This window comes from Streptopelia decaocto (genome assembly GCF_964273445.1).
Source record: "Streptopelia decaocto genome assembly, chromosome: 1".
NCBI lineage: Eukaryota > Metazoa > Chordata > Aves > Columbiformes > Columbidae > Streptopelia > Streptopelia decaocto.
Window position 1 is genome coordinate 4316551 of NC_138663.1, and position 21532 is coordinate 4338082.

Genomic DNA, 21532 nt, shown 5'->3' on the forward strand with positions numbered 1-21532 from the left:
AGCGTCAACAAAAGACAACTATGCGTAATATCTCCATTAAGGCAGCACAGCCCCTGACTTCAGGATGGGTCGTGAAAGGGTTGAGCGGGTCCTTCCCCATCACTGGCTTTTGAATCTGCCCTGCACAAGGGTTGGGGAGCCAGGAGAGCTGGTGGTAGCCCTGAAGGATGTCCCTTGGTAGAGTTGACCAAGAGGCTCATAAAGAGCAAGGAGCTGGCCCAGGAGACACGGGAGGACCAAAGGTGAGAACATGGGTGGGTTGTCCATGCTGGTGCTACCCAATGGGGCTTGCCATGGTACTCCTGGTCTTGCTACGGGGCTTGCTATGGTATAGTCCTGGTCCTCTTCTAGCACAGAGCACAGGTTGGTGCATATGTTGGTCTTCCTTGGATGCAGATTTAGGACATGGCCAGGGCTTGCTTGTCTTCCTGGACCTAGGAACAGGGGAGGTGGTTTCTTAGTATTCTCAGTATTCTCTGCTACTGTCCTTTTCAGGCAACAGAGCACCCAAGGCTGAGCCTCATTCTACATGGCGGATGGAGAAAAGCAGGTATCAGTGAAGAGCAAATGCCCATAATGCCTAGCTCTGGTATATAAAGGACATTTTTGGATGTTCTCATGTGAACCACACTAACAACCCCCAAGAAAAAGGAGGCAAGTGCCCTGGGCTGTGTCCCAGCCACGGTTTATCCGTGCTGGCTGTATTGCTTGGGGTTCTGCTTTGGGACAACCCCAGCTACTGGTCATTTTCTATCACCTCCCTCTGAGTGCTGGCAACCCCTGCTTATCTAGAGAAGTCATATGAGAGCAGAAAAAGAGATACTAGAAAAGGAAAAAAGGATTAATTAAAGAACAAGAGGTCTTTAGGACTGGTTAACGTACCTCCATGTATTTGGGGGAAAATTAGCTATGAAGCATTAAATCACGAGGAATCACATGCCTTCTTTGCATTGAAAATCTGTGGCTATCAAAGGACTGGGGTACACCTGGGTAACGCGTATTGACAGCAACTACTGCGGAAGAACAACCAAGTAACAGCCATACTGCCCATGTCCCAAAGCGCCGGGTCCAACTGACAGCATCTGGCCACCAGGATAAACTCTTTTACTTTCCAAAACAGGGACCTTATAGTTAAACCACCCATCAGGAGTGTTAAGCTCAGGACTGTGCCCAGATGTGATCTAGGAGAGCGTTCATTAGCCTCGGCCAAAACTAGACCAGGGCCACAGTAAAAATTTAACAGTGTGGGTGACGCTTGACCCTGTGCCCTGGCCCTACTTAGTCACTCGTGTAGACGCGGCTGTTGTATCAGACCAAGGTCCAGCCAGTCCAACAGACGTTCTCCAGCGTTGCCCCTACACGCATCCCCACACCCATGAGGCTGTTTGTAACAAGCAAGTCTCCACCCAGGAGAAATTTGTGACTGTGGGATCTGTCTCATGTCCCGTAGCACTGAGCAAAAACAGGAAAGCCGTGCAGTCACTGTGGCTAAAAGTAAATTCATGATTAGCTAATATGTTTTGCTGCAATAGTAACACAGTGATGTCTGGTGCTAGCTCAATAGCCAAAAATGACTGGTGATAGTTACACCCTGTGCTTTGCACAGAACAATAAATAAATGATCCAACAAAAATGCCTTGCTCGGTTTGACCCGTTTCTTCACTAAGGTGCAGGCAGAAGTGCCAGTTCCAAGCTCCTGGGAGCTGAGACTTCGATCATCCTCCATTCATCTCTGTCCTCGGTGGCTTTCAAAAATCTCAGCTATGAAGTAACTGTCCCAAGTGAGTGCAAGATGAATAGTTGTGCTAGTAAAGGCTCAGCTTGTGCCCCATGTGGTCAGCAAAGGAGGTGTGGGGACATGCAAAGGAGGCTTTTCCCAGGTGCACCATGTCCCTGAACCAAAACCAGCGTGATGGGATCTCATCTCTTTCCACAAAGTAGAGTCTATGAAGGAGAACAGCAGCGAGGACCCGCTAAACCTTTTCCCCTCCTGTTTCCAGATATGGAGCACTTCCCAAAGGAGCCAGGCAGAATCTGGCCCAAGATGAATGATGTGGCTTTTGGCTAGCCCTTTTCACCTGTGACTCTCAAAGCATTTGGCAAGGCACTCTCCTCACTTTCCTCTAATTGCAATAATCTCGACAACATGCATAATGATTCAGAGTTTTTATAATTACATACCTTTGTCCAAAGGACACGGTACAAAACTGTCTGTCTGCAACAGAAATTAATTTCCCCTCATTAAGGTGCAGTCATGAGTTAATTGCATGGAAAAAAAAAATGCAGAAGACTTCAGATGCTATCCCAAGAAATTGTTGCTGTCATTCATCCAGCTGGTCAGGATGTGATGATCAGTATCAGTTACTCAGCAACTGATCTGGCACTGGTCTCCTTTGATTTAAGGTCCTGTAGACTCACTTGAACTTGCATGCAGAAACGAGTTCTCCTAAGGACAAGGCAGAGTCTCCTCTTGGAAATGTAGTATCTCTTGTAAACCCTGGAATTCCGTTGAATTGGTGGGAGGAGTTTTTTCCACTGGGGAGCTGAGTGCTTGTGAATCAGACTTCTGAAGAAAAATTAAATTTGCTGATAATTTAAGGTTTAGCTAATGCACAGGATGATCTTTTGGCAATGCTATGAAGCAAGCTTGATGTTTTCAGGTTATAAACCTCAAGCAAATAAAGGGAGAAAGAAGAATGGTTTCGGAAAAGTTCCATTGTACTATAAGTCAGAGGCTGTTCCACAACATTTTATCTCTGAAATGTCACGCTGTACTGGCCTCAAAGCTAGAAGAACAGACGGTTCATCTAATACAATTATTTTAGGATCCTTTCATCATAAACAGCGTGCATGCCAAAATGAAAACGTATCATGGGAAAGCATTTCTCATTGAAGCCTGAATCTCCTCCCTAATGTTTATTCTATGTCATGGAGAACACTAGGGGCCAAATACACCCTGGGTTAAAAACACTGGCACCAGTTCTTGCAACACAAATCTGGCAGGGATTCAGGATGTGACAGCCGAAGGAGACTGCAATCTTCCGCATACCAACGAACCAGCTGATGCCTTATACTGGCGAGGGGCAAAAGGGGATGATGAAGATGAATATGAAGTGAGCCATGGAGGCTCGGTCCCTTCTGCAGCTGCTGGCTGGATCCTGGATCCCTGCCATGGTGGTGTCCCAAGCGCCTGCAAGGTGCAGAGTAGGTGGGTAGGAGCAATATCTAATATTGTATTGATAGAAATCCCCACATGCTGGTGATTTGTACCTCCTTGCAACTGTTCTTTGGATGCGAACCTGAGTGGCAAATCAATCTCTTCACCATTTTCAAGTGAGACCACACCTGCAATATTGTGTCCAGTTGTGGCCCCTCAGTTCCAGCAGGACAGGGAACTGCTGGAGAGAGTCCAGCGCAGCCACCAAGATGCTGAAGGGAGTGGAGCATCTCCCGTGTGAGGAAAGGCTGAGGGAGCTGGGGCTCTGGAGCTGGACAAGAGGAAACTGAGGGGTGACCTCATTCATGTTTACAGATATCTAAAGGGTGAGTGTCAGGAGGATGGAGCCAGGCTCTTCTCGGTGACAACCAGTGATAGGACAAGGGGTAATGGGTTCAAACTGGAACACAGGAGATTCCCTTAAATTTGAGAAGAAACTTCTTCATGGTGAGGGTGGCAGAGCCTGGCCCAGGCTGCCCAGGGAGGTTGTGGAGTCTCCTTCTCTGCAGACATTCCAACCCGCCTGGACACCTTCCTGTGTAACCTCATCTGGGTGTTCCTGCTCCATGGGGGGATTGCACTGGATGAGCTTTCAAGGTCCCTTACCAATCCCTGACATTCTGTGAATGTCACCAAGTCGTTTTCCTGAAAAAAATACTTGCAGTGCTGTTAGTTGATTTGGGGTTGCCGCAAAATTCCCTCTTATTCTCGGCACATTCCCATTTAGTGGATAGGACAAGGGGTGATGGTTTTAAACTAAAGGAAGGGAGATTCAGGCCAGACATGAGGAAGAAAATGTTGACACTGAGGGTGGTGAAACACTGTCCCAGGTTGCCCAGAGAGGTGGTGGATGAACCATCCCTGGAGACATCCCAGGCCAGGCTGGACGGGGCTCTGAGCAACCTGAGCTGGTAAAGATGTCCCTGCTCATGGCAGGAGTGGCACTGGATAACTCTTGAAAGTCTGTTACAACTCAAATCATTCTATGATTCTATATACTTTAAGAAACTCTGGCTACAGCCATGTTACTTGTACGGCGTAAACAAAGTACTTTACAAGAAGAAGGATGCCCGCAGGAACCTGTCCGTGCTGTCTGATCATTCAGAACTTGCTGCTAGTCTGAGAATGGAGAAGGTGACACCTTCAAGAGCACCCGAAAATTCCCAAAGATCCTAATGGCTATGGTGAGCAACAGCCAAAATTCTTAAATGTTGTCGTTCTCTCCTTATTTTTCTCTTCCTTACCACTTTAAAATTCACAGTGTTCTAGACCTTAGTGTTATCACTTTCCTTCAGATTCACCAGCATTTGTTCTTTGATTCTGTGATTTTATTTGGACTGTTTTATTGCTCCTACATTCTGGGCCATTGTTTTCCATCTTGCAAACTTGAGCTATACTTTTAACAACAGTGACGCTGCACTTTTTTGTATTTAAATTCATCTTATTTCCTCGCTGCACTCCTACCATGGGTCTGGTACAACTGCCTTTCACGTCATCTGCAAGTTTATCACTGATGATTTTTATCATTTCCTCTGGGTCAATCATAAAGACACTGAACAATCCAGGGTCCAAAATAAATAAATGGAAGACTTCAATATCTCTAGTATAATTGAATTTCAAATTGCATTATAAGATCTCTTGCTGAAATAGTTTTTAATCCATTTAGTATACCAGATTAGGTTTTGTACCATTTTTCTTTAATTGGGACTGTGTTCAGGAACTGTTCAATAACTTGCAGAAACCTAAATAATTTATAACTGCCTTATCTTTATTAACCAAACTTACATTCTCATTAAAAAAACATTCATTTATTTGACATGACAGGCTTTCCATAAAACCGCTCAGGCATATCAATCAGGTTAGTATCCTTTAATTCATTACTAATCATAGCCTATATCAGATTTTCTTTGATATTGTTTGGGATCAGTGTTAAACCAATGAATTTGTAATTACCCAGGATTTTCCTATTATATGAAATATAGTTCTGGATTCTGCACAGAGTGTTCTTATAAATTTAAGCACACAGAACCAACACGCTCAGGCAGTCTAGCAATTTTGTTGGCAATCAGCTGGAATGAGCGGGACAGCAACACAACCATCCCAGACCCATCCACGTAGGATCCCAGCATCACACAATGATTTGGGGAGGGAAAGACCTCCCAGACCTCCAGACCAACGTCCTGTCTCACAGCAGGTCTAACTTCACCCTTCGGTCAGATTGCTCAGAGCCTTACCCAGTTGAGTTTTGCAAGGATGGAGATCACAGAAGCTCTCTGGACTCCAGTTCCAATAGTTGACCACCTCCAGCATAATTTTTTCTGCCAAATATCTAATTGTAATATCCTTTGCTGCATCTTGGGTTGATTGCCTCTTGTTCTATCACTACACACCTCCAATAAAAATCTGTCATGTTTTTTTGAATAGTCTCCTATGGGTAAAGACAGCAGAAAGCTTTCTCTTCTTAAGCTTGAATAACCTCTGTTCTTCTGGGTCCCACCAAGTGTCCTCCACGGGCTCAAGAGCTGTAGGTATGTGCTGGCTCTGATGGGGCAAAATGCTTATCTTCATCAGTAGACACAGTGATGAGGAACAGACTGACCAGATTCTGAGATCTACTTATTTACTGGTCTTTGATGAAATGGAGGTTGACAGCTATATTCATCTGGCTTAAGTCATAGAATAGAATCATAGAATCATTTTGGTTGGAAGAGACCCTCAGGATCACTGAGTCCAACCATAACCTAACTTAACTCTAGCACTAAACTAAATGCTACCCAAGTCCCCATAGCTGCACAGTGGAGAGTGCTAGTGAGTCTGCAGAGCCTCAGGAAAGCCTGGAGCAAGAGTCACCTCTACCTAGTTAAGGAGAAAGAAGAGGTAGGTGGACGTAGGTGGAATTGTAGGTCTGCTGTTTATGCAACCTTGCAGGTTTATGTCTTTCTTTGTTTAAAGATGTAATCATTTTATGAAGAACAGCAACCTGAAGAGCTGAGAACTTAGTTTAATACATTTCATACATGCCTGGGTTCATTGTCCCATTTGCTAAAGAGATATCAACACAATTTTTGGTGGGAAAAAAACGCCATCTGTGTGCTGGATGTTATAAATCTCTAAGGATAAAGGGATGTTTCAATGCACGGTACACTCAGACCTCGTAATTGCCTCTCCTAAATACCTGCTCGGTCTCCCGCCGAGCTGGAGAGGGGTGTCTCAGCACGCAGGTGACCTCTGAAATGCTTACATGAATCATCATATTGATCTACCACCCTAAAAAGAGTTTTAAATAAAGCCTCTCAGCTACTCTTTAAATCTAGGCACTGGGGACAAGAGAGAAGGAGATGAGGGGATGAGAAACGTCCTCTTTCATCCTTCTGTCTGAGAGTAAAAGTCAGGGCAAGGACTGGCATATTGAAGAGGTGAGGCTGGTTTTAAGAGACAAATTGATTACTAATAAGATCTGCAATAAAAGAGCAAAATAAATAATGGTTTCCTATCTGGAAAATGAGCCAAGGGTGCTCTGAAAAGAGGGACTGCACTATAACTAGCTTTAAACTGGGTTTGGAGGAGGTTGGCAACAGAAGTTCAAATGATGGAGCAAAGTTCCTGTGGGAGGAGGAAATTGTTGTAGCTCTCTGAGATTAGACTCTGACTAATGGGGAGGAGATTGCAGAGAATAGGAAGGTGGACGTTTATGAAGTTGAAAAAGAGAACAAAATGATAGAGTGTTTTCCACTGAAGAAAGGAAGGAGTGAGGGAAGCAGAGAAAGGAGAAAGGACATTGAGCTGTACAAAGACTGGAAACAAGAGTGGAAAATGTTGTCTGTAAAGGAATAACATGACTATGGAGGACTAAAATGAGAAAGATCAGGAACAAAACGAGTTTCCATTAGGAAGGGATACAGAGTGTGACAAAGGAATGTTCTGTAAAGGTATCAGAAATAAGGGGAAAGCAGCGGAAATTAAACATAACTGAATTAACAGAAAATGAGAGAACAGAAATAACAACAGAAAAAAAAAGACTGGACCATTCATTATTTCTTATGCTTTACCCACAGAGGAAATAAAATAAGATGATGAACTGATATTTATCAGAACTACTTTTATCAAGGGGCTAAGACAATCCAAAATAGCAGAAGAAACAGTTAAAGTAATTCAAAGAAGTTAGACAAATTCAAGTCAGCAGGACTGGGTGAAGTTCCCCCCAGAGCACTCCAGGCACTAGCCAGAGCAATCTCTGACTCATTAGTAATTATCCGGGAGAGCTCGTGGAGAACGGGGGAGATCCCAGAGGAAGGGAGAAGAGCAAACATAGCAGGAAAAAGGACTCAGGGAATTATACAGTAGTTGTTTTAGCATGTAACGCAGACAAATAATACCGTAAACTGTTAAACAATTAGTTATTAAGCACTTGACTGTTAATAGAAGTAGACAATCAACCAGATTGGATTTGTCATAAACAAGCCATGTTAAAACCATCTAATTTCCATATTTGAACCCAACAACTGTGTTGTAGAATAAGGGAGAGGGAGTATATGCCATATATTTTGAAATAAGTAGAGTTTTTAACACCGTTTCACATGACATTGCCAAAAGCTGACTGGGAACTATGATCTCTGTGAAATTATCTAAAGATATACTTGACGGGAAAAAATAAACCCTACTGTATTCACACAAGAGTTACTAACTCCTTTCCTTCCAATTTAGAGGACTTTCCAAATGGGGTCCCACCAGGTTCACTCCTGGACCTGATTCCAGTATTTTCATTAGTTATTTGGATGACGAAATAAAGAATATATAATTACTCTGGAGGATGTGTTCCAAAATGTTGCTGGGAAACTGGAGTAAGAGTAGAAAATCAACGAGATTTGATTCAGTAAGGTCAGAAGCAACAAAATATGGCAATGCAAAGTGGCAAATCACCAGTCAAGCAGGCGATCAAAGGAAAAAGAGATACTGAACTGTGCACAGCTGTTGTAGAAAAAAGACAAATCTTATTCTGGGGTGTATGAACAGGACTGTAATAGGTGAAACATCAGAAGCAATTATTCCACTCTAATGAGGGCTCAGTTGGAATAGCAGGTGTGGGTTTGGATGCCATACTAGGAGAAAGTAGAAAAGAGATGGAGATAAATTGTAGAGGAGCTAGAGGAAAGCAACAAGGATTATAAATGGTTCAACAAACTTGGAGGACAGGCTGACGGATTTTCTTTGTATTTTTCCAGAGGGAAAAGACTGTGGCAGAAGACAAAAACTATCTTCTAAGACAGAGGGGGCTTACACAAAGAATATTGACAATTGTTCTGGGTACAACAGAGCTAAATTGGTTCGATTTGCTGAAAAAAAGTTACTCGATATCTGGGAAAGAAGAAAAACCCACAAATCAAACCTAAAAGCTTTCTAATTCAAAGCCTATTTCTTAGAATTAAAATCAAAATTTCTAAATTAATTCTTAAGTCTTCCTCTCTGGAAGCTGATTAGCCTCTCTCAGGGATGCTTGGATGGATGGTACTGAGGAAGATTCGTGGTCTCTCTCTAGCTCTCCTTTTCCATCACTGTCTCCTCTAGGTTTGCCAATGCAATCCATCTTCACCGACCCCACTCAGAATGCAAAATATTGATAAAGAGATCTTGTATTTCCACTTGCATGGCTTCAAACACACTGTTGGTGTTAATTAATTACCCAGCAAGAGAAAGAAGTCAGTGATACCAAATGAAGCATGGAGCTTTCCCCGACCAATAACAAAATCAATCCTTCTTCCTGAATGTCGCATAATTTCACCAATTTTCTTTTCTAATATACCAACGTAGCTCTATATAAGCAGAACGAAGAGCCTCCTTTTCTGCAGATCTCCCACAGACGGCATGTGGTTGACAGGGGGATGAATGTGATGCTGCAAAACTCATTTCCAAGGGCTAGAAATATTAGTGAGTGCGCTGAAGTGCAAAGCAGCTGTGCAAAAACACCCATTGCATGGCAGGGAAACAGAGCATTGCTCACTTTTCCTTAACAAGGGGCTTGTAATTTGCAAATAAAGGAATAATACATGGATAAAGTTTGCCAGGGCTGTTGTTCAAGATGGGCAGGTGATGAGAAAAAAGAAGGAGGGAGTTCACAGGCTATCTGGAAGGAATATACTCTCTCTGAACTCTAGGAAGATTATGAAACAATCTACTGGATGTCTCTGGGTAGAGATAAAGGAAGAGAGAAATCAAACAAAACCAGAAGCGGTCTCATGGTAGAGCCTGTTGTACATCAACTAATGAAGAAAGGAGATTGAGGAAGGTTTTTTTTGAAAAATAAAGGGGTCATGCAATGAACAAGTGCTGGTGAATCTGAAGGAAAATGATAACACTAAGGTCTAGAACACTGTGAATTTCGAAGTGGTAAGGAAGAGAAAAATAAGGAGAGGAGGACAGAATTTAAGAATTTTGGCTGTTGCTCACCATAGCCATTAGGGACTTTGGGAATTTTCAGGTGCTCTTGAAGGTGTCACCTTCTCCCTTCTCAGACTAGCAGCAAGTTCTGAATGATCAGACAGCACAGACAGGTTCCTGCGGGCATCCTTCTTCTTGTAAAACACTTTGCTTGTTCCGTACAAGTAACATGGCTGTAGCCAGAGTTTCTTAAAGTAGATAGAATCATAGAATGATTTGAGTTGTAACAGACTTTCAAGAGTTATCCAGTGCCACCCCTGCCATGAGCAGGGACATCTTTACCAGCTCAGGTTGCTCAGAGCCCCGTCCAGCCTGGCCTGGGATGTCTCCATGGATGGTTCATCCACCACCTCTCTGGGCAACCTGGAACAGGCTCTCACCATTCTCATTGTAAAAAATTTCTTCCTTATATCTAGCCTGAATCTCCCCTCTTCTAGTTTAAATCCATTACCTTTTCTGCTGTTGCAACAGGTCCTATTAAAAGCCTGTCCCCATCTTTCTCATTCTCAAAAGCCCCTGCAGCAGATTTGCAGCATGGTTTTGGGGAAGGAACAATGTTGTTACTTTTGGAGAAGGAGCAACTGGGTGCTCCTCAGCTCTAAATGGTGTTGACAGGGATTGTTACTAGTACTTGTGAATTTATTGCTGTATTTTATCTTGCATGTTTACCAAATGTGTGTTACAAAAGGTTTTCAACTTAAAAATCATTTTATGGACCTTGTATGATGCTTATAGCATCCCCATCCAGCAAATAAATAATTTCTGTTCTTGAAAGGATGAAACAGAGGCAAAGAGTTCAATAATTCATACTTAGCAAATCTGGATAAGCCTTAAAGGTGAGACCCCCTTGTTCACTGGAGAAATGAGGTGTAAAATGAATGTTCGTACAGTCTCTGCACCTCTCCGCCTGGTCGCCTGTGGGACGCTGGGGTAGCTGCAGGTAGCACACTTCACATATTGCTGAAAAGGTGCATGAGGAAATGATCAGAGAGGGTAGGATGTGGTTAAAGCCTCGGTTTGCAAACTGGAGCTAATGTGAGGGAAGCACATTATGTCTCGCATCCATTAAAGCCTCCAGCAATCACCTCCCACTGAGACGAAGGAGCAGCAGAGAAGGAATTGTGACTTCCTGAGTCCCAGTAGCTCCTGGAGCTATTCCTGTTAATATTCAATTATGTGCTGCCCTGGTCTTAGAGCACTGAACTACGTCTCAGTCCAGCCCTGAGGCTCAGCTGCAACAAACACAGCTGCAGGAGGCCGAGCCACAGAGAGAAACAACCCCCAAAACAGGGTTATCACACCTCCAGCCACTTGTGCAGAAACAACATGTAGGAGGAACCATGATGTCCAGCCCCTGCGTTCTCCGTCTCCCCTCTCCAGGCTGCACGGCTTTTGGGAAGAGACCACAGGTAGGAGCTGGTTATACCATGAGCTATGGGCAGGGACATCAGACTCCTTTTTTTCCCCTATTTTTATCCTGGATGTGCCAACTGACCATGTAACGCTCTGAGCATGCTTGTTCTCCATCTCATACCTTGCGGCTTCTACTATGGCTTTTCCTTCATCTCACCCCCCAACCCTGAGTGCCTCCCATCGCTGTTGACCCATCCACCCTCTGATAAACCTCTCCCACTTCTAGATCATGGTATTAACTTGACATTTGCAAAAGGTCACTGTGTTTTCTCTGCCTGAGGGTTATATTGCTTATTCTTTTGTCTTTTTGCTTTGTAAACCCTTCAAGGCAGAGGTTATCTCCTAGGGTACAACTATACAGCGTCCAGGAAAACGAGGGCCCTGATCTCAGTTGGTGTCTAGCAGCTGTAACAGACATAGTAATGTGCTCCTCCATAGAGAGGCTGGCTCTAATTTTATAGATTAATCATGAGAGGTTAATGAATCTTAATTTATATGTAAAAGTCTTCCTTCCGGAAGCGGTCCATATGCAGCATCTCATGGTAGAACAACTAACGCCTTAGTTTCAGAGTACCAGTGCCAGATCTCTGCTGTATTTCCAGGAGTCCATTTGGACAGTGTGGTATTGCTGGAGCATATGCTATTTGTGACTGCTGCAGGAACAAATATGGGACATAAGGGAAGTGACACACAATACATATTTTGTGCATCCAGTTTATGCATATGAAGGCACAGCTTTTTTTAGCTTCTAGTTTGTCACGCTAAAATTGTTTTTTGCACCAAACTAATTGCAATTGAGATAAGAGCGTATGTTATGTCCTGCAGTGGCTGGTCCAAACAAGGTGCAGTTGGTAGAGGAAGGAGAGACAAATTAGAATCATAGAATCATTTTGGTTGGAAGAGACCCTCAGGATCATCGAGTCCAATCATAACCTCACTCTAGCACTAAACCATGTCCCTAAGAACCTCGTCTAAGCGCTTTTTAAACCTCTCTAGGGATGGTGACTCCACCATTGCCCTGGGCAACCTGTTCCAATGCTCGACAACCCTTTCCAGGAAGAAACGTTTCATAATGCCCAATCTGAACCTTCCCTGGCTGTGCTTTAAGGTAAGAATAGGTCTGAAGCTTTCCTCCAGCACACGTTGAGGCAGAGACGCAGGGCTTGAGCTCTGTCAGGATTGCTCCAGCAGAAGTAGGAACTTGGCGTGTTTCCTTTTTATCCATGAAGAGGTATGCCAGGCTTGGCTCTTCTCAAGCGCAAGCCAACTTCGAGCCTCAGCTACAGTGAGGCTACACCAAAAAGGTAGATGGAAGAGTGGGGCGTAGGACTCGGTAGGTTCAAGCCTGTAGTTGAGACATCTCTTCACTTGGTGATGGAGTCATCTCAGTGACAACGTTATCTACTGATCATGTTTAGAAGAGGTGCAGATGGGGGATCTTTGCCTATAGATCTTTGCAATGGGCACAGACTGAAGCACAGGAGGTTCCATCTAAACATGAGGAGAAACTTCTTCACTTTGTGGCACCAGAGCCTGGCCCAGGCTGCCCAGAGAGGTTGTGGAGTCTCCTTCTCTGGAGACATTCAAATCCATCTGGACACATTCCTGTGCGATCTGCTCTGATGAACCTGCTTTAGCAGGTGGGTTGGACTGGGTGATCTCCAGAGGTCCCTTCCAACCCCAACCATCCTGTGATAGCTTTAAGTGCCAAGACCAACAGAGCACTAGACCGACAAGCCATGCTAGCTTTAAGAACAGCCTGACCTGACTCCTCTGCCATGGTTTGCTTTGGGAGTGACACAAAAGCTAGCTCCCTCCCCAAAACTACATAGAGGCATTCCCATGTAGGAACTTCTTCCTTGGGTCTAGTGATATTGCTTAAACTCTACTGTTTTGCTTTGAAATCAACTTGTTCCCCAAACTATCCTGGTTCTTGTGCTTCTCCACAATACCCTTTGCCTGCAAGTGAAAAATACAATAAGCAGGTTATGGCAGCGCTGTGACTTGGCTTAGCTACATATAGATTAATTGGTTGGTACATATGGGTTGGGTGGCTGCAAGGTGGCTGCCAGCCCTGATGTGTTATGGCTAAGTTCTGCTTCAATTTCTGATCTGGGTCTTTCCCTCCTGTGCAACTTGCAAGAATACAACTGTCTTTGAAATATCTGCTTTCACCCAAATTAATCTGAAATTCATTAATGGGTTCAGGGGTTCAGAAGCTTTTGGGAGAGGGGGATAGACACATATGTGAACAGAAAAGCAGCACAGCAGAACCTTTGTTTCCTTAAGAAATATAAGTGTTTATTCTCATCTGTTGCTGAGCTTACGACCCACACAAATAACAGGGAAAAGCGAGCAAGCAGCCAACTGCAGAATGGGATCAGGAAAAATGACTCAGCAAGCTTGGCACCAATCTGGACAAAATGCAGGTACATTATAACCTTGCTCGAGCATCAATCTCATCCACGACATGACGTAGAAACAGCAGCTAGTGTAGGTATTTGCATCTGACAGAAAGATTCCTTCTGATAAATGATTTAGCTCTGCTCTTGCAAATAGTTATATACAAGAACAGAGCAGGTGAGAGGCTCCCTTTATATTTGCTGGCAAGGGAGAGAAAAAAGTTCAATGAAAACCTCTAATTGCTTTTAAAATATATATATATAATTACATATTTTTAAATTATCGGTTGACAGATAGCTGCTGAATTATAGTTTCATGCTTTGTTCGTGTCATTCTTCCTAAGATCAGTATTTCCTGCTACATCACCTTAGAAACTCGATCAACAAACACTCTGCTCTACATGTAAACAAAGCTTTATTTTACCCTATTTTTGACAGCAGCCAGTGTTTTAGAAACCAGAACATTTCAGGTTCTCTGGGCTATTTGCCTTAATTTCACAATTTGGTTTTGTTTTTGAGGGCCTGTCAGCATTTTTTATACCTAGATCTGTTTGAGTGGTAATGTTTTCATGTGAGTGGCAACGAAAATATATTACTGCAAATTGCTTTCTGGAATCAGGCTTTCTTCTCTTCTGCTGAGAGTCTAAATGAAACTGCACTTTCTAACACATTGGAACTGAAGAGTGAAACGAATTAGAAAGAGAAGTGAAACAACAAGGTTAGGTTTCAGTGACAAAAACGAACCAAAAAAGAAGCAAAGACAACATTGACAAGTAAGCAGGATCATCTCCGAAGCTCAAGCTCTAATAAAACCCGAGAGTGTTACCTCTAACAGAAGAACTGAGGGACTCTGCTGAGCCCTTTAACCATTTCCTTGTGGAACAGCATTGGGTTTTGTCCTGACCTCACAAAAAGGGTCTTTTTTTGTTGTCAAAAAATAGGACTGGAGCCCTATAAAGTTTTCTTACTTGCTTTCACAAGATGAGCATTTCCCAGGTAGCTGCTGTGAAAAGACAAATTAATCCAACCGCAACTGGGAGATTTTATTTAGCAGTTTTAAAAACCTGCACAGGTCTCCTGTTGCCACAACTCAGAGACAGAGTCCATCAGATAGGGATTAATTTTAAGGCAGATATCAAAACCAATCACATGATGAAGGATTTTCCTCTGTGTACAGTTCAATGGGATGCTTTAAATCCTGTGCATGCACATGTATGTGCATGCTGTTGTTTATTCAAACCGTTTTCATTCACAGGGAGACACAGCCTTAGGCTTCTCCAGGCCTTTCCAAGGAAGGTAAACTTGAGAGAGGAGAAAGAGTAATCTTTAAACCTTATATTTTTGAAAGTAAGTTTTTGGAGGAAACAGGTTCAGGTGGAATGAGCCAAGATTGTAAAGATTCTACAACTAACGACATTTTTAAGAGGAGGCAGAATCTCTGCTCGCTCTTAGCGCAAGCCCTAATTGCAAGAATTTGAAGCAAATTCGGGGAAAAGCACCTTTTTTCTTTACAGAAATGCCTTGTTTTGCTTTTCTGCTCGCCTGTAACCTAAAGCCTCTCGGCTTGACAAAATGAAATAAAGCTGTGTGATGATGCGCTGTCACTGCTGCTGCCACCACTCTGCCTCTTGCAAATCTCCCAACATCATGCACGGCTCTCCCCGTCGGAGCCCAGTGAGGGAGCGACGCCTTCTCCTTCCAGCCTAAATCCTTCACCAGACAAACTTACCCTCCAGCTCTGTAAAACACGGCTCGGGTTTGCAGCAAGCGGCTCTGCCTGAGGGTGCTGTTTCCAAGGGTTGGTGTGGCTGGGTAACTCTCTTCCCATGACACAGCAGAACAGCAGCAGCAGCAGCAGCGTAAAACAGATCGGTTCTGGCAGTACTCCTAGAAGACTACTTTATATTCCAGCTCCAGCTGCTTTCTCCTTTAAGGATGATCTGAAGAAGGGAATATAGAATAAAAAGAGGATTTAGGGAGGTAGAGAAATAAGGCCCTGGGAGATGGAAAGTGAGGCACGCTGGAGCGAGGCTCTGTGGTGGTGGGACAGCCTGGATAAAATGGCAGAAATCCCCCCCAAAATGGATGGGAAAGGATATTAATAGATAAACAAAAGTGAAGTGTAGGGGGAAGACTCTAAGAAGGAAGGAAAGGAGGAATAACTGTTCCTCAGAAGGTTAACTCTCTCCAGCTAAAATAATTGATAATTCCTACAAAACTCCTGAAAATCTTGAAAAATAATGGTAGAGGTACCTGAAACACTAACCTGTTATATATATCCAGCTCACTGCATAGGCATTTAGAAACGAGTAGGGTAGAGCACAGCTGCTTCAACTCCAAAAGCATCAATGGGAGAGTGAAGGCAGATGATCTGCCGTCATTACCAGGACTGGGCCTGCGCCGTCTGACCGGGCGGTTCCGGTCCAGTCCCCTCCCGTGGCTGACGGGATGTGTGACGGGCAACAGCATGAACCCTGCAGATGGGAAAAAGGTCGTTTATATGGCTGGTCATTTATATGGCTGCTTTCAAGGAAACTTGGCGGGACACTGAAGAAATTAAATTCCAAACTTAAAATTTATTGCGTTTGTGGGTCACACTTCAATCTGCCGAGGGGGCTGTGCTTTCCGGTGGAAGCCGTAAGGAAGGAGCAAACGCGGCGTGCTTTTCCTCCTTCAGTTTTTAACAGTAAATCCATTCCTCTTCTACAAGCTAACCCCTCGAACCTTGCACTTGGCCACCAATGAGGCACCACCGGTTCAGGCGCAGAATTTGGGGAGCTCCCACAGGAACCATGCGCTGCCCCCATGGAGGAAACCCCAAGACCCCCCGTGCATCGCCAGCCTGGCAGAGGTTTGGCGATGCAAGCATGGAGCAGGGTGGGCTTTAGCTCCTTTCTCCCAGATCCTGGGGGCAGGAGGAGAGCTGGGAATAACCAGGCACTTCAGCACCGCAGGCAGAACAGCAGCCTGAGGAACGCGGCGCTGCCCGCCCGGCCTGCCCGCACCCCCGGCCGCACACGGGCGGTGGGGCGCCCGGGTCTTCTCAAGCCGCAGAAAATACCTTCATTTTTCCATCTTCTAGAAAGGGTGGGGGTTTGTATACGCGGCTTGTTTTATTGCGGTGGCAAGTGTAGACGCCTAGAAGCGGCTCCTTCCAGGACCTCTGCACCACAGCCTGCTGTAGAAAACCGACGGTGTTAACAGGTTAGACCGTAAACCGTTTCCCGACCGGCCGGCAGAGTTAAACACCGCGTTCGCCACCGCCGTTTCAACCCCGCACCGACGGCAGCGCTCGCACCTCCAGCCTCCTCCGTCTGACACAAACAAGTTTGTTTTGTTTTGATTTTTTGTTTGTTTGTTTGTTTGTTTGCTGACGCTTCCAGCCGCGGCCGCAAACGACCGCGGGACCCCGCACCAGAAGCGGGGGCTGCAAAGGTGCTTGGCCGGTCGGGCGGTTGTTTCCCCTCAGCGAGCAGCAGCACAGGCGGTGCGGAGCGAGGAGGGAAAAGGAAAAGAAAAACAAAACCAAAACAAACGCCAACCAACAAACCACAACACACCAAACCAATCCTAATTAATAATAATAATAATAGAACAAGCAAGCGCAGCAACTTGTTTTGACTCGCAAAAGCGAAGGCGGGAGGTGTGAAGGGGGCAGCCCCTCGGGGAAGGGCAGCGGGGGCTCGGAGCCCCCCGGGGGTACCGGCGGGTCCGGCGGCCGCGTCGTCACGTGAAAGTCCCCTTTAAGTTTCCATAGAGAGGCCTCCGGGTGTCACATGATGGACATGATATAATGAAACAACATTGTGGGGAGGGAAGCATTAGGGGAGCCCGGGGCGGCTGGGAGGCGGCGGCGGGGCAACAGTGCCCCCCGCCCCGGCCCGCCCTGCCCTGCCCGGCCCGCCCGCCGCTTCGCTCCGCGCCGCCCGCCTGCACCTGTCTCAGCGCCCCGGAGCGCGGCGGGAGCGCGGCAGATGTGGCAACCCCCGCTGATGGGGCTGCGTGTGGCACCTTCCCCCGGGAGGGAAGCGGGAGAGCCGGCGGAGCAGCGGCCGCTCACGGAGGTGAGTTACCGGCGGGACTCAGGCGAGGGGGGCGGTGAGGGGTGCCGGGTGTGCGCGGCGGTCGCGCCATGTTTGCGCGGTGAGGTGCGTGTGTGGGGTGCGGGGTGTGTGTGGGGGGGGCCGGGGGTGCCGCGTGTCCCCGCGGAGCGGCGGGCGTGTGCGCGCCCTCCCGCCCTCCATGTCCGCATTCCAGCTCATGTTGCGCAGATAAAATTCAAACTTGAGGTAAACACAAGCGGCGAAGCGGAGGGGGGGGTGGGGGTGCCGTGGGGGGGGAGGCGGAGGAGGGGAGGCGGGAGGGAGGTTCGCTCCATCCCGGCTCCCACCGCCGCTTCTCTTCCCCGCTGCTTCCCCCACATCCCACCCGCGGGGCCCCCACGCACCTGGGCTGCCAGCGACAAGCTCCCCCCTCCCTGGCCCGGTCGCTTCGCAGGAGCTGCCGCTCTCGGTTTTCTCGGGGAGGGAGAGGCGGTTTCACCCTCTCACCGCACCGCGCACCCCCTGGTAGGAGTCGGCAAGTGGGGGGGGGGGAACACGGTGCGTGGCAGGTGCGCGGGCTGCTGTCGCGACATGGGGAAGGGGGGTGCTTATCGCGACGTGGGGGAAGGAGGCAAGTGACAGCGCGGCGGGGAAGGACGGGACTGCGCCGTGTTGTTTTCCTCGCTGCGTGGGTATCCCGAATCGAGCAAAAATAACAGTTCTCCCCCCCCACACCCCCAATACCGGGGGGGCCGGTCCGCATTTCCAAGTGCGTATGGAGAAAACAAGATGCGGGCGGGGGGGTGGGGGAGCGGGGAGGGCCGCGCCGCCGCTCGCCAGCCCGGGTCCGTGACACAGGCGGTGCCGCCGGCAGCGGGTATATTTAGCACTTCCCCCCCCCGCCCTCCCCAACCCTCCGCATGCTCCGCGCCCGGTGCGAGCGAGCGCTCGCCGGTTGATCGAGGCGGCCGAGGGCACGGCCTGCCGCCCCACAGGTGGGTGCGTGAGGAGAGAGGGGGTCCGGAGAGAAGCGTTTCGCCTCGAGGGTCGAGGCTGCTGAGGGGGAGGCGCTGTCAGAGCCGGGGTGGGCGAGCGCGGGGTGCGGAGCGGCCGTGAGGGGAGAGGAGGCGGCTGCGACGGGGCAGCGGCGCTTCCTGCGTGGCGCAACTCGGGGCTGTTGCGGGAGGACGGGGTGGCCGGCGGAGCTCCGGATGGGGTTGCGGGGGCGGCTGTGTGGCCGTGGCAGCCGCGGGGTGAGGGTGCGGAGCCGGGTGTAAGGACGCGGGGCCGGTTGTTGGGGTTGGGGGGTTCGTTTCTTCGGGGCCTTCGCGGAGGGCGGGAAGCGCGCGCGACCCCTCGACGCGCGGCAGCGGCCCCCGCCTGGCGCCTCTTCAGCACTGCACCAAGGCGGTGGGACCGGCGGCCACGCCCACCGCGCCCCGCCGGCCAATCGCCGCGCCGCTGGCGGCTGCCCCTCCCCACCCCTCACTCCTTTTCCTCACCCACCCCCCCCCCCCTTTCCCTCTTTTTGGCTCCGCCCGCCCTTGGCAGGGCGCGAGCGCGGCCCGCGCCCGCCCACCCGCCTGTTTGTTATGGTCGGGGCCACGTGCCGCCGGCTCAGGCGGTCACGCGGCCCGGCCTCGCGCCGCCCCCGGCCGTCGCTGCCGGGGTGAGGGACCCCGGGGTGTGACAGGGACCCCGGGGTGTGACAGGGACCCCGGGGTGAGGGACCCGGTGTGTGACAGGGAACCCGGTGTGTGACAGGGACCCCGGGGTGAGGGACCCGGTGTGTGACAGGGACCCCGGGGTGAGGGACCCGGTGTGTGACAGGGACCCCGGTGTGTGACAGGGCCCCCGGGGTGAGGGACCCGGTGTGTGACAGGGCCCCCGGGGTGAGGGACCCGGTGTGTGACAGGGACCCGGTGTGTGATGGGCGCCCGGGGGTGTGGCAGGGGCCCGGTGTGATGGGGCTGCCGTTCCTGGGGGGTCCTGCAGCCCACCTGCCCGAGGGGAAGTGACCTCGACTCTCCTTTGAGGGGAGCAGCTGTTTGGGCCCCTGACACCTGAAGGGCCTTGTCCCTGGTTAGCAGGTCATAGGATCACAGAATGTCAGGGATTGGAAGGGACCTGGAAAGCTCATCCAGTGCAATCCCCCCATGGAGCAGGAACACCCAGATGAGGTTACACAGGAAGGTGTCCAGGCGGGTTGGAATGTCTGCAGAGAAGGAGACTCCACAACCTCCCTGGGCAGCCTGGGCCAGGCTCTGCCACCCTCACTGTGAAGACGTTTCTTCTCATATTTAAGTGGAACCTCTTGTGTTCCAGTTTGTACCCATTACCCCTTGTCCTATCATTGGTTGTGGGTCTATCCATGGTCGAGCTGCGACTGCCTATCTGCAGCTGGCTCTGCCCTCCAGATAGGGAGGTTTTTCTCTCTGGAAGAGAGCTATTCTTGCCCAGTAGTTGTTTAATTTTCCTTCCCCCCCCCCCTTCACTCCATGTTTTCCTGCATAACCCCCAGCAGTAGCTGCGTATCTGCCTAGCCTGGTGTTGTTAAGGCACGCTGCTTTATGTAGGTAACGCAGGGGAGCGCCGCGAGGATCGTGTTCAGCGATCAGTCTCCTGAGCCTGAAGCTTTCAGCCTATTTATAGGTAGGTTGGGCAGCCTTTAGTGTGAAGGGCTTGTGCCGCGTCTGAATCCATGGCGAAGCGAGGTATCTTAAATGATGGCGTTTTGTTTTTTGACAATTCTTTGGAAATAGGATTTTATGGAAAGCTCTGGAGGAATGGTCGTGAATAGACTGTATGGTTTGTTTGGAGTCAAGGAACGTAATGCCGTTTTAATGCAACTTCTCAGATAGCAGAGCAAACAGTAAGAGGATCCGCAGTTCTAGATCAGCGGCTTCCAGCTTGCAGGGACTGGACCCTGGCCGTTTGCAAACAACTTACGCAGGGCCAGTAGGAAGCAAAGAGGAAAGGACATCTGTTTTCTGGAGGCTTATGTTTGTTATAGAGATTTCTGCACTGCTAAAGATGCTGTGGCTGACAAGCTGGAAAAAAAAATTGCCGGCTGCTTTTCTGGATCACTGAGATATTTTTGGCTTAAAATAAGTGGAGGAGGGATGGAAAGATAAACTGTGTCTGTGTTCGTGTTGTACTGTTTCAAAATTTAAAATTCAAGATATTTTTCAGAATTACATAACCATTCCTAACATTGTGCTTCTCAGATAGCCTTAAAGAGTTAAGTAACAGCAGATGAACGAGAACAGGTCAAGAAGAGATGGTTTTATAACTAGTGGTGAGGACTATACATGGATATTTAAAATTGCTTTGGAGTTGCACTAGAAAGGAGTCTTCTGTTAGTAGTAGTAGGATTTTAATACCCTACAAATATAGAACATGAGAAGGAGGACGGAAAGATAAGGTTCGCAGTTTTATGGTGGCATAGTCCTGTAAATGGATCGGGGATGGTTTATGGTTCTTCATGTGCTTTCACTTCTGTTCCATCGTAACTTTTATCAGTGCGGTCTTTTTCATCTGAAATAACGAGTTTCCAGATACTGACCAAAGTCGATGAGGAGGGAATATGGCCTTAAAATAACAAGAAGGGTAACGGGCTCTGAAAGGAATGAGCGCCGCTGTGGTGGTGGAAGGACTGGGGTAGTAATGGGCTGTACTGGGAATGTGCTCTGAAGAGCTGATGTATTGTGTGGGTTACAGGAGTCACTTGAGATGGTGTTACCTGCAGAAATACATTGATTCAACCTGGGCAGTATACTTGGTTTGTACGGTTATATCTGCATATCTTTGTATTTTTTTGAAAAATAAAAAATAACCCTACCTTAAAATAGGAAATTAATGGGGAGCAGTTGGTTTGTTAGAGATTTGAGAATATTGAGAGGTGCACAGTAACACACCGTGCCAGCATCTCTTATTTTTGAGTGTACGTGGAATTGCTGGTGGAATTGATGCACCAGGAAATTGCTTTTTCTATTTTTGTTGGTGAGATGCAGTTAATGTAA

The 21532-nt window shown here is 47.7% G+C and overlaps 2 long non-coding RNA genes across 5 annotated transcripts in view; one reads left to right on the forward strand and one right to left on the reverse strand.

The window, feature by feature from the left end:
* Positions 1-363: 363 nt before the first annotated feature.
* On the reverse strand, positions 364-18049 carry LOC309447668. Its single transcript, XR_014185651.1, has 4 exons — positions 17915-18049; positions 15734-15941; positions 15197-15407; positions 364-434 (listed from the first exon to the last, which is right to left on the reverse strand). It is a non-coding gene; the product is annotated as an uncharacterized lncRNA (long non-coding RNA).
* Positions 17299-21532, forward strand: part of LOC309447661 — a 133974-nt gene continuing 129740 nt past the window's right edge. For 3 of the 4 annotated variants that reach the window (XR_014185647.1, XR_014185648.1, XR_014185649.1), the window contains exon 1: positions 17299-17531. This is a non-coding gene — a long non-coding RNA (uncharacterized lncRNA). Of the gene's footprint in view, positions 17532-17924; positions 18036-21532 lie in introns of those variants that run through there. The other variant, XR_014185650.1, reaches the window with a different exon arrangement.